Source organism: Colius striatus, chromosome 2 (assembly GCF_028858725.1).
Source record: "Colius striatus isolate bColStr4 chromosome 2, bColStr4.1.hap1, whole genome shotgun sequence".
In the NCBI taxonomy this organism is placed as follows: Eukaryota; Metazoa; Chordata; class Aves; order Coliiformes; family Coliidae; genus Colius; species Colius striatus.
This window is the reverse complement of record NC_084760.1, coordinates 5,339,938-5,350,841: the sequence shown is the minus strand read 5'-3', so window position 1 is coordinate 5,350,841 and position 10,904 is coordinate 5,339,938. Positions and strand designations below refer to the sequence as shown.

Here is a 10,904-nt window from a genome sequence, read left to right as displayed (position 1 = left end):
ACCCTCCTTCCCAGCTCCCCCGGGCTGACAGTGCCCCGGTCCCCGCGCTGATCCCGCCGCTCAGGTGCTCTGCCCACAAACTTATCGCTACTTCAACGGCTTGTCCAGGCCTTCACCCCTCAGCGCTCCCGCAGGGCCGGGGCCGCAGCGGGCGGCCAGACCGTGGCTCTGCGGGCGGCCGCCGCCTCCCGACGGCTCCGTGTCCACCGGCAGCTCCGACAGCGGCGACCGGGTCCCGTGGGCACGAGCCGGCTCCTCCTCCGGCAGGTGCGGCCCTGCCGCGACGCGCCGGGCCGGGCCGCCGCTGCGCACTGGGCGGGCCGGGGCGGGGAAGCTCCTCCTGCTCGGGCACCGGAGCCGCACAGCTGGGACGGCGGGGCTTCGCCGCCGGAGCTTCTCACCCCGCGCTTCGTCCCTGGCCGCCGTGGGAGCGGGGAGGAAGGGCGGCCCCGGCACCTGCCGTGAGGTGAGAGCGGCCGGGCCCGAGGCGGTGCTTAGCCACCGCTGTTACCTAACCGGGGCGAGGCGGGCATGGCTGGAGGCGGCTGACTGCCGGCTGGCTGCCCGCAGCCCCCCGCAGCCTCAGGGGAGTTTAGCGGGGGCGGGGGGGGGTGCGAGTATCCCCGTTGCCAGGGAGACGGTTCAAACGGCAGCTCCGACCGTTGGGACTAACGGCCGGCGTCCGCTTCAGCCATCCCGCCGGCCCCCGGCTCGGCGGTGACTCCGGCCGAGGAGGAGGCGGCGGCGGGGAAGGACGAAACGGAGCCGCAGTGAGTGCCGCTCCCTCCGGGCTTGTGCGGGGATGAGCTCCAGGTGTTCGGGTTGTGGAGGGTTCTCTTAAAACATGGCTCTGCTGTTTGGGAACGGGCGCCGAAACGCGTCTCTTTACACGGAGAGAACCGCTCCTACTAAGTCTCCAGACTTGAAGCTACTCGTTTGAGTGACAAAACCCGAGCCGTTGCGCTTCTCCGGTGTTTAAATATGACAGAGCTCCCACCTGGAAAGGAGACAGACACCTCGATTGCTGGAAGATTAAATCTGCAGCCCTAGGAATTGGAAAGGTATCGCAGCAGTGATTAAATCCCCAGCTCAGAGTGGGGAAGCATTTGTCTGTCGGCACTAAATGTCTTATTTGGTCAATCTGGAGTAATTATGTCCCCTCCAAAAGAAAATCATGGGTTCCTGCCATGCTGCAGGTTGCAGATGACTCGATGTCGTTGCTGTGAGTCTCCCAGAGCATCGCTGGAGGGTGAGTTCAGCCTGTGGAGCGAGTCCGGCGTGTCTGAGCAGCCCCTGGCAGAGTCTGCATGACAGTCGATGCACACAACTGTCACACACAGGCGTTGGGAGTAGTATATTTGGCACTGCACACTACAGTAACGTGTGAAACACATGGAGCTGCAGTTTAAAACTCAGTGTGGCGAGATAAAGTGTAGCCGTTGACCTCCACAAATAGCGGGAAAACTTCTTTTGTATTTATTTTTTACCACGGTTATAAATTTGTCTGGTTTTGTAAGCGTAGGAAGGTAATTTACAAATGTTTCCGAATCGATTTTTGGGGTAGTCTTACTTGTGTAAATGTTAATGGCACCATTCCTTTAGTCATTAAAAGAGCAACAGACCCAGAGGCTGCGGTCCTGTTAGCTATATAGAGCATAGAGTAAAGCACTAATGTTGTATCAGCAATTCTCGGTGATTCTGGGATCTGCCTGCCTGAAGCAGCTGGCAGGGGCAAGGCCTGAGAAGCGTTCATCAGCTGTTTAGTTTTTATCTGGCAACCAAGTGTAGTATTTAACTAGGTCCTACAGAAACCCAGCGATGCACTGAACAGATAATCTAGTTACCACAGATGCCTAAAAGTCCACCGATACACAGCTACTCAGTCATTTCTGTTTGTTTTGCTCAAGTTTACAAATGAGAGACACATTTTTACCTAACCTTAAAGGAATTCTTTTCAAATACTTTCAGTCTTTTGTCTGCTTTTCAGGTTGTGAATAATTTGACAGCCCATGTAAAGCATTTTGCAGTTATTACGTATGAAGTGCCAAGGTAATTGCTAAGTATGGGTACTCTGAGGAACTGTTAGGGAATAAGAAGCTCCTGCTTTAGTAGGACACTCCAAATAATGCAGTCATACCAATTAACACCTCTTAATTATAGATATCTTTTATGTGCTAAGAGTGTTTATAAAAAATATCATTGTGTTTTGTTGTGCATAGGAGCAACAGAAGTCACTGTCACTTAGCTGTGCACAGAGGGAAGACGCATTTCACCACATATAAAGTTGTCAGGTGTGAGGAAAACAATACTTGCAATATTTGCAAGTCACCTCAGGGTTTCTTTGAAAATGATTTGGTTACATTTGCGGGTACATCTTGCATCCTGTTCTAAGCAAGAGCAAGTGCTTTCAGGGAAGGGAATCTTAATGTGGAAATTGACGTGTTGCTTATTTAACACTTTCTAGATCAGCACGTTACATGAACCACAAGGAATATGAGATTAAACCTTGTCTTTACTGTTAGAAAACCACGTGACATTATAAAAGTAAAGATGATGATGCAGAAGTTACATTCCTGGGCATATTTTCTCGAAAGCAAGCTTGGAAGTGACTGAACTTCAAATTGTCCCTGAACAGAGAGTAAAAAATCTTCCCTCAGACAACAAACTGAAGATTCCCTGGGATCTTCTAGTTGAGCTGTAATCCTGTTCCAATCTACCTTCTCCTTAATAAGGGCATGAGTAGCCGTGTTTGAGATCCTCTATGAAAGTACCTTTATTGCTAAATATGTAGGTGTTTTGGATCAGGATTTGAATTTGAACACACAGAGAAACTTGAGTAACAGGGTGGGTTTGGTTTTGTTTTGTTTTTTCCTCTCTGATCATTCCCTTTGTATTAAGGGGAGCAATAAATTTGCAGTTTACAGTAAGAAGTAGGGTTGAAGCATGGGTAGCAAATAGAAATTAAGGCTTGTGTGGATTGTGTCTTTAGTGGATACTTGCAGAGTGAAGAGAGCAGGATTTGACCAGAGAAAATGCAGCCTTCATTTAAAAAACCCACTGTTTTTGTTATTAATTTTTGATTCAGAATGTGTTGCTTCTGCCTGAAAAATCAAATATTGATATAATGTAACTTCTGACACCGATCTGCTCTGCAGCAGCAAAAAGGAACATGTTCAATGTGAAATTAATGGCTCTGCTGTCGTGCTTTTGATCGACTGCTGATTGACTTAACGGCCGAGAATGACACTAATTTAATGCCATGCTGGTGTGGGGAAGTGATGGTTATAAATTGGACTACAAGTAAGAATTGGATTAAGTGAAATGAATTTAAGCACTTGGGTGAGAACGGTTGACTGTGTTATCAGGAGAAACTAGCCATACATAAATATCATCCACTATAATTACACACACCTACAGTAACCTCGTAGTTGTCCCATTTTAGTTCTTTCAAGCATAAGTAAATTATCTTTCATATTTCTCATGCATCTAAGACTTTCATATGACACTTGCCAAGCGTGTTCTGTGCTCTGAGGACTTCAGTTACTCCAGAACTGATGGCAGAGGGGAGGAATCTCCTGTTCAGATCTCATTTCTTGGACATACATAGAGGAACAGTGCCCAAAGGCTGAAAATCAGAGTTTTCCTTACAAATTCCAACTACTAAAAATAAGTAAAGAGCAGACACTTTCCACTGTGGTTTTTATTGAAACCATTCAAGAAGTTATCTATTTTTCAAGTGTTGTCTCATGGATGGCTTTACCTGTGAGGGGATTTTGAGTTTAAACAGTTAGAACTTTCACTTTGAGAAGAAACAGGAGAGATTTTTTTTTGAAGGCATTCCTGCTGAGCCTGCCAAGAGCTTCCAGGGACCAGAGGCAAGTCTGGGAGGTAGTTTCAAGAGAAGAAAACCAAGCAATGATATTGGAGTTTGGTGGTTTAAACTTGGGTGATCAGGAGAGCTTTAAAACTCTTAGTTCTGGATTTTCTCATGTGGATCAACCACCCTGCATCTGGATCTGCTCTGACCTTTATAGAGAAGGGGAAATAACTAATGTAGGCCAGAAGGGAGCTGGAACACTTTCTTGGCAGGTGCTAATCTATGTCCTAGACCAGAGTGTTTGTAAATTCCAGCATGGCTGGAGGAACATTGTGCTGCTGACTGCTGAGTAACCTGGCCAAGAGTTGAACTGGAAAATGTTTTGTCAAGATTTAATCAGATTGCTCTTTTAGTTGTGCTATGGAAAAACTTGGACATAGCCAGGATTTGACATTGAAGTCTTGTCAGGAGGATGGAGCCAGGCTGTTCTCAGTGATGGCCAGTGATAGGACAAGGGGCAATGGGTACAAGCTGGAACAGAAGAGGTTCCAAAGAAACATAAGGAAGAATTTCTTCCCTGTGGAGGTGAGGGAGCACTGGCAGGGGCTGCCCAGATGGGCTGTGGAGGCTCCTTCTCTGCAGACATTCCAACCCAGCTGGACGAGTTCCTGTGTGCCCTACTCTAGGTGGTGCTGCTCTGGCAGGGGGGTTGCACTGGATGAGCTTTCCAGGTCCCTTCCAGCCCTTGAGATTCTGTGATTCTTGGGAGGAAGCTTTACACCCACACAGCAGCTGAATTAGAATACCTTTTGTACTCTGCTGTCAGTGGACAGCTAGGTCACTCAAAGGACAGATACCCTGTGGGAACAGGAGTGGTGCTGATGAGCCTTTACATACCTGCCTATATTGTGAACTCTTGAAAACATGTCTCTCTCCTTTCAATGTCATTTGCAAATGACATTCCAGCAGTGAATGTTGTGCAGCTTCCATTCGTGGTTGTGCCAGTTTGAAGCTCTTGACGATGATTTGGGTAGTCAGAGATTTCTCTGTGATGAGAAAGTAACAAAATACCTAAACAGTTATGAGTAAAATAAATGGGAGACTTCAGGACATGGATAATACTTGAGAATGTATGATTTTTCTCTCAAGTTGGGTGACTATCCTGAACCATTATGTAAATTGAGAATGTGTTCTGCCAAAATTCCAGTGGCAATATGCTGCAGCAATTTAAAAGAACTTTAATTGTAGAGAAGGAGCTTTATGGGGGGATAAATATTGTAAATATTTGGATTCATCATTACTTAAAGGTCATGGTTGTTCTGAGGAGTGTCTTTTTCTGCAACCATCTGCTTTTATTTTTCCTGACAGGAATGATATGTATACTGGTGGGTTTTTACAGTATAGAAGATGTGATGTTGCAGCCTAATTGACTGTTGTGTTTTTCCTGAGTGCTGTGATTGTTTAGAGTGTGTCTTAGATGTGTGTGTTTGTTTCTCTGTTAGTCTAAACTTGAACATCTTCAATTTTTCTGTCCCCTGGTGCCTACAGAATAGCTTTTCATCCTACTCTTCAGTAAAAATATGCTTGAAAAACATTCTTGGTATAATAGAATCATAGAATGGTAGGGGTTGGAAGGGACCTTTAGGGATCATCTAGTCCAACAACCCTGCAGAAGCAGGGTCACCTAGATCAGGTCACACAGGAACGTGTCCAGGTGGGTTTTGAAGACCTCTAAGGAAGGAGACTCCACACCCCCTCTGGGCAGCCTGTGCCAGGGCTCCCTCACCTCACAGTGAAATAGTGTTTTCTTATATTTAAGTAGAACTTTTTTGTGTTCCAGCTACATCCCATCACCCCTTGTCCTGTTGCTAGCTACTATAGAAAAAAGGGATGTCCCAACCTCCTGACACCCACCCTTTAGATATTTCTAAATGTTAATGAGATCCGCCCTCAGTCTCCCTCTTCTCTAGACTAAACAGCCCCAGTTCCTGCAGCTTTTCTTCATATGAAAGATGCTCCAGTCCCCTGATCATCTTGGTGGCCCTGTGCTGGCCTCTCTCCAGCACTTCCCTGTCCCTCTTCAGCTGAGGAGCCCAGAACTGGCCACTGTATCACCAGTTTGGATAACAGGGTGCTTTTGAAGGTTGCACATCTAAGAGTGATTGAGGTCCATTTCTGTGGTGTTAATTAGACTAGATTTGTGCCCTGTATGTTTTGGGGCTTTTTAAAATGATTGGTTAAGTGAAAATAACATTGCTCAGGTTAGTAACAAATCTTCAAGCAGACATGAGCAAGCTTATGGCCTTATTATGTCTGAAATATTTTCCATCATGTTTCACTTCAGGTTAAATAAAGTAAAAGGGCTACTGCTCTATAAGGTAAACTGGGGACTCTACCTGGATATCAAGACAGAACAAATGAAAACTCATGGCTGAAGAAATGTCATTAGAATATGTGCAATGATTTTTCCTGGTTTATTTCTGAAATTCCCTAAAATTGATGTTAACATTTTTTCCAACAGATACACAGTGGCTTCGAATAGTATATTTTCCTGATCTAATACAGATTTTTAAAATTATGTCTTTAAAGCAATCTTGAGAGTTGGGCAGAGAGGAACCTCATGAGGTTCAACAAGGACAAGTGCAGAATCTTGCACCTGAGAAGGAACAACCCCCTGCACCAGGACAGGCTGGGGGTTGACCTGCTGGAGGGCAGCTCTGCAGAGACAGACCTGGGAGTGCTGGTTGATAATAAACTGACCATGAGCCAGCAATGTGCCCTCGTGGCCAAGAAGGCCAATGGCAGCCTGGGATGGATCAAGAAGAGTGTGGGCAGCAGGTCAAGGGAGGTTCTGCTCCCCCTCTCCTCTGCCCTGGTGAGGCCTCATCTGGAGTCCTGTGTCCAATTCTGGGCTCCTCAGCTCAAGAGGGACAGGGAAGTGCTGGAGAGAGGCCAGCACAGGGCCACCAAGATGATCAGGGGACTGGAACATCTTTCATAAGAGGAAAGGCTGCGGGACCTGGGGCTGTTTAGTCTGGAGAAGAGGAGACTGAGGGGAGATCTTATTATCATTTAGAAATATCTAAAGGGTGTGTGTCAGGAGGTTGGGACAGCACTTTTTTCTATAGTAGCCAGCAACAGGACAAGGGGTGATGGGATGAAGCTGGAACACAAAAAGTTCCACTTAAGAAAAAACTGTTTCAGTGTTTCAGTGAGGGAGCCCTGGCACAGGCTGCCCAGGGAGGGTGTGGAGGCTCCTTCCTTGGAGGTCTTCAAGACCCACCTGGACATGTTCCTGTGTGACCTGATCTAGGTGACCCTGCTTCTGCAGGGGGGTTGGACTGGATGATGTCTAAAGGTCCCTTCCAAACCCTACCATTCTATGATTCTATTCTACTCTATGAAAAGAGGCCACCAAAAGGTTCTCTCTTTGGGGGGATAAATCTTTTGTGGGATTTTTTCCTCTTTTCTGTGTTACACTTAGTTTTGAAAGCCCTTTTTCAGGCAGTAACCTTTCTTTTTAGCTGCTTAAAACAAAAGAGCTAAAGGTTGAGCTGAAGTGTGGACCTTTTGTGGGGGGCTAACAGTACCTTTTTGTGGGTTTGGTGTATTCTTTAGCCTGACTTTTTGTTTTGTTATTTTCTCCTTCAGTAGAAAACTCAGGGAAACAAACAGGAAGGGAATGGAACTCCTTTCTGGCAGGATCTTAGTGCACCAGGACTGCAGAGTGCACCGGAGAGTGTGCCATACCCCTGCTGTGTTGAGCCTCTCAGCCTCCGTGAGGTTACATTCAAATACACTTTGCATGGTTTGCGGTGACCTTTGCATACAAATGCAACTGTTGTATTGACTTGTTGGGCTCTGCATGTTTTTCACTTGTGTGCTCCATCCTCCAAACAGAAGTGCAAAGACTTAGGAGTTGCTGAAAGGTAAATGAGAGGACCTAACGTGCTTTGCTTGGTGACATAGGGAGGATGAGCTATAAATTGAGGTGGAACAGAAGTAGGAACTTCTCAGGGAGCAAGTCAAACTCCAAAACGTTTCTGTAGCCAAGGCTGGCTGCCTAACACATGAAGTTCTCATGTACCAATGTGACTGAGCAAGTATATACAGTTTGATGGATGCCATTTGGCTTCTGATTTATAGTTATTTTTGAATGTTATGAGGATTGTTCAGTTTCTCTAAGACCATTTAATTGAGTCCATCATGTTAAATGTGTTATATAGTCAGATTCAGTGCTTTAGATCTTTGCATGCAAATGACAAGAGACTCTGAAAATGAGAGCAAGTCATGCACAAAAATAGTGTAGTTTATATTTCTATGCTGTTCACATTTCCACAGGATTCCAAATCTGGCAGAGTACAACCCTAAACTACCTTAAAGGGAAGAAAGCTGCTAGACAGGCCATTTGAATTTACTGTCTTCACTAATTAGAAGTAATTCCTGCGCTATAGACTTGATTTTTAGTGGTGTTACTGGAAAAGTGAAGAGAATTAGGGCTCTAATAGCTGAGACTTGTCAGTTACAATTTGTGACAATTTAAGATGTGAATACCTCCAGATTTCCACCTCCTTCTACTCATAGAATCATAGAATGGTAGGGGTTGGAAGGGATCTTTAGAGGTCATCTAGTCCAACTCCACTGCTCAAGCAGATCGACCTACATCAGATCACACAGAAACATGTCCAGGTGGGTCTTGAAGACCTCCAAGGAAGGAGCCTCCACACCCTCCCTGGGCAGCCTGTGCAAGGCACAAGCTCTAATCTCCCTCCACCTGCTGTCCACACGCTTCTTGATGCATCCCAGGATGCCATTGGCTTTCTTGGCCACGAGGGCATATTGCTGGCTCATATTTAGTTTATTATCAATCAGGTCTCCCAGGTCTCTCTCCACAGAGCTGCTCTCCAGCAGGTCAACCCCCAGCCTGTGCTGGTGCATGGGGTTGTTCCTTCCCAGCTGCAGGACTCTGCACTTGTCCTTGTTGAACCTCAGGAGGTTCCTCTGTGCCCAACTCTCCAGCCGGTCGAGATCCCGCTGAATGGCAGCACAGCCTCTGGGGAATCAGCCAGTGCTCCCAGTTTCGTGCCATCAGGGAACTTGCTGAGGGTACACTCTGTCCCCTCATCCAGGTGGTTGATGAAGATGTTGAACAAGACTGGCCCCAGAACCCATCCCCGTGGAACTCCACTGGCCACAGGCCTCCAACTCGACTGTGTGCCATTGATCAGCACCCTCTGGGCTCTGTCATTCAGCCAGCTCTCCATCCACCTCACTGTCCACTCATCCAAGCCACACTGCCTGAGCTTTCTGATGAGGATGTTGTGGGAGACAGTGTCAAAAGCCTTGCTGAAGTCAAGATAGATGACATCTGCTGCTCTCCCTTCATCTAGCCAGCTGGTTATGCACTCATAGAAGGCATCAGGTTGGTCAGACAGGATTTCTCCTTGCTGAATCCATGTTGACTACCCCTGATAACCATCTTTTCCTTCCTGTGTTTTGAGATGGCATCCAGGATGAACTGTTCCATCACCTTTCCAGGGATGGAGGTGACCAGCCTGTAGTTTCCTGGGTCCTCTTTCTTGCCCTTTTTGAAGACTGGAGTGACATTGGCCTTCCTCCCTTCAGGGTGGTCAGCCTTCTGCCTCTAAACTTGTAGCAGAGCTAGTGGGGGAGAGCATGTGCCTGCATTTTGGCTAGCGGTAGGCACTGTCACGGGATATCGGTATGGGTTTGTACTGTAATGTCAGTGGGATGATGTCAACACAAGTATTGCCAGTATGTTGGGGCTATAATTTGTGACAGAGCAAGGAGCATACAGGGGAAGGGGCATGTAAGTGTCATCAATGGCATAGATTGCTTTGATGATGATGTTTTATGTTTTTTTCTGAGCCTGCTGATAAAGTCTGTAGGAGGGAGGAAAAAGGAGAAGGCTTCCAAACAGAAGTGTTTCTTTTGCTTAGATCTGTAGAAGGTACAGAAGTGTAAATGCTTACATCTTTTCTATTTCTGGTCCTAATTAAAGATCAAAGCTTAAAAATTGTTTCAGATCTTATTTTTAGGCATTTTTCCTTGAAACAGGAGCTTTTCTCTAAATAAGGAGAAATTGCTTCTCAGACTGAAGAAGATGGGGCGAGGTTGAAGAAAATCTTGATATCTAAACTCAAAACCTTTTATTTGAGGGTAAAAAAAATGCCCTTCTATTTGTTCTCAGTTAAGATTATTTCCTATCTGTTCATCTGTGTGATACACATGTTTGAAAATTGTCAGAAGAAACAGACTTTATGGGAACATCAAGGTCTCTGTACACTCTTAAGCCAGGTCAGGCAAGAGAAGGAAGTACAGAAGCCAGTGTTGCTGCTGGGCTTGTACCCATTGTCACTTCAAAGAGCAGCAATTAGTTTCTTTGCCCTGTAATGAATATATGTTGACTAAAGAAATACATGTTGACTTACTATTTACCCCTTAGTATATAAAACTATTAAATTAGTATTTTTATTCACCAGATTCTTGCACTGAATTGGAGTAAGCAAATGTTTTTACTGCAGGTTGCCATAAATAAACAGAAGGGTACTTGAAAATCCTGACCAGCTTTTGTGTAGGAGAAAGCAATCATAACAAACTGGTTCTGTGAGAATCTGAAAACAGATAAAAGCTGAGGTGTTACTCATGACTTATAAAGGCAGAAGAGCTTGCTTACAAAAGCAGCAAATTGTTTTCAAATACTGAAAACTGTTGTTTGCAAACCAGGGACAAATGTCAGTAATGTTTCACGTTCTCCTGTTTTCAGCCTTCAGAACATCTCAGGAAACCAAAGACAATGATTTTAACCAACTCCAACCTCAGAGAAGGGTGAAAATCATCTTCAGCTGCTACATTCAGTACTATTAGAAGGCTTTTGAATCTCTCCAGGGTATTTCCAAGAACGTTTCCTACCCTTTTCTGAGTGTCACAATTTTGTAGTGACATACAAGGTTGCAGTTAGCTAAAGCAAAGAATCCTTTCCCTAACAAAACTTTTCCTACAGAGAAAGCTCTTAGTACTTAAATTCATAAGATTACATACTGCATTGAAATTATTTTCCTTCTTA

The 10,904-nt window shown here is 45.5% G+C and overlaps 1 protein-coding gene across 4 annotated transcripts in view; it reads left to right on the top strand.

Annotated features, from left to right (window-relative positions):
- The first annotated feature begins 350 nt into the window (after positions 1–350).
- Positions 351–10,904, top strand: part of KLHL32 (kelch like family member 32) — a 216,236-nt gene continuing 205,682 nt past the window's right edge. For all 4 annotated transcript variants that reach the window (XR_009818173.1, XR_009818174.1, XR_009818172.1 and 1 more), the window contains exon 1: positions 351–466. The gene's annotated coding sequence lies outside the window, so the exon portion shown is untranslated. The remainder of the gene's footprint in view (positions 467–10,904) is intronic.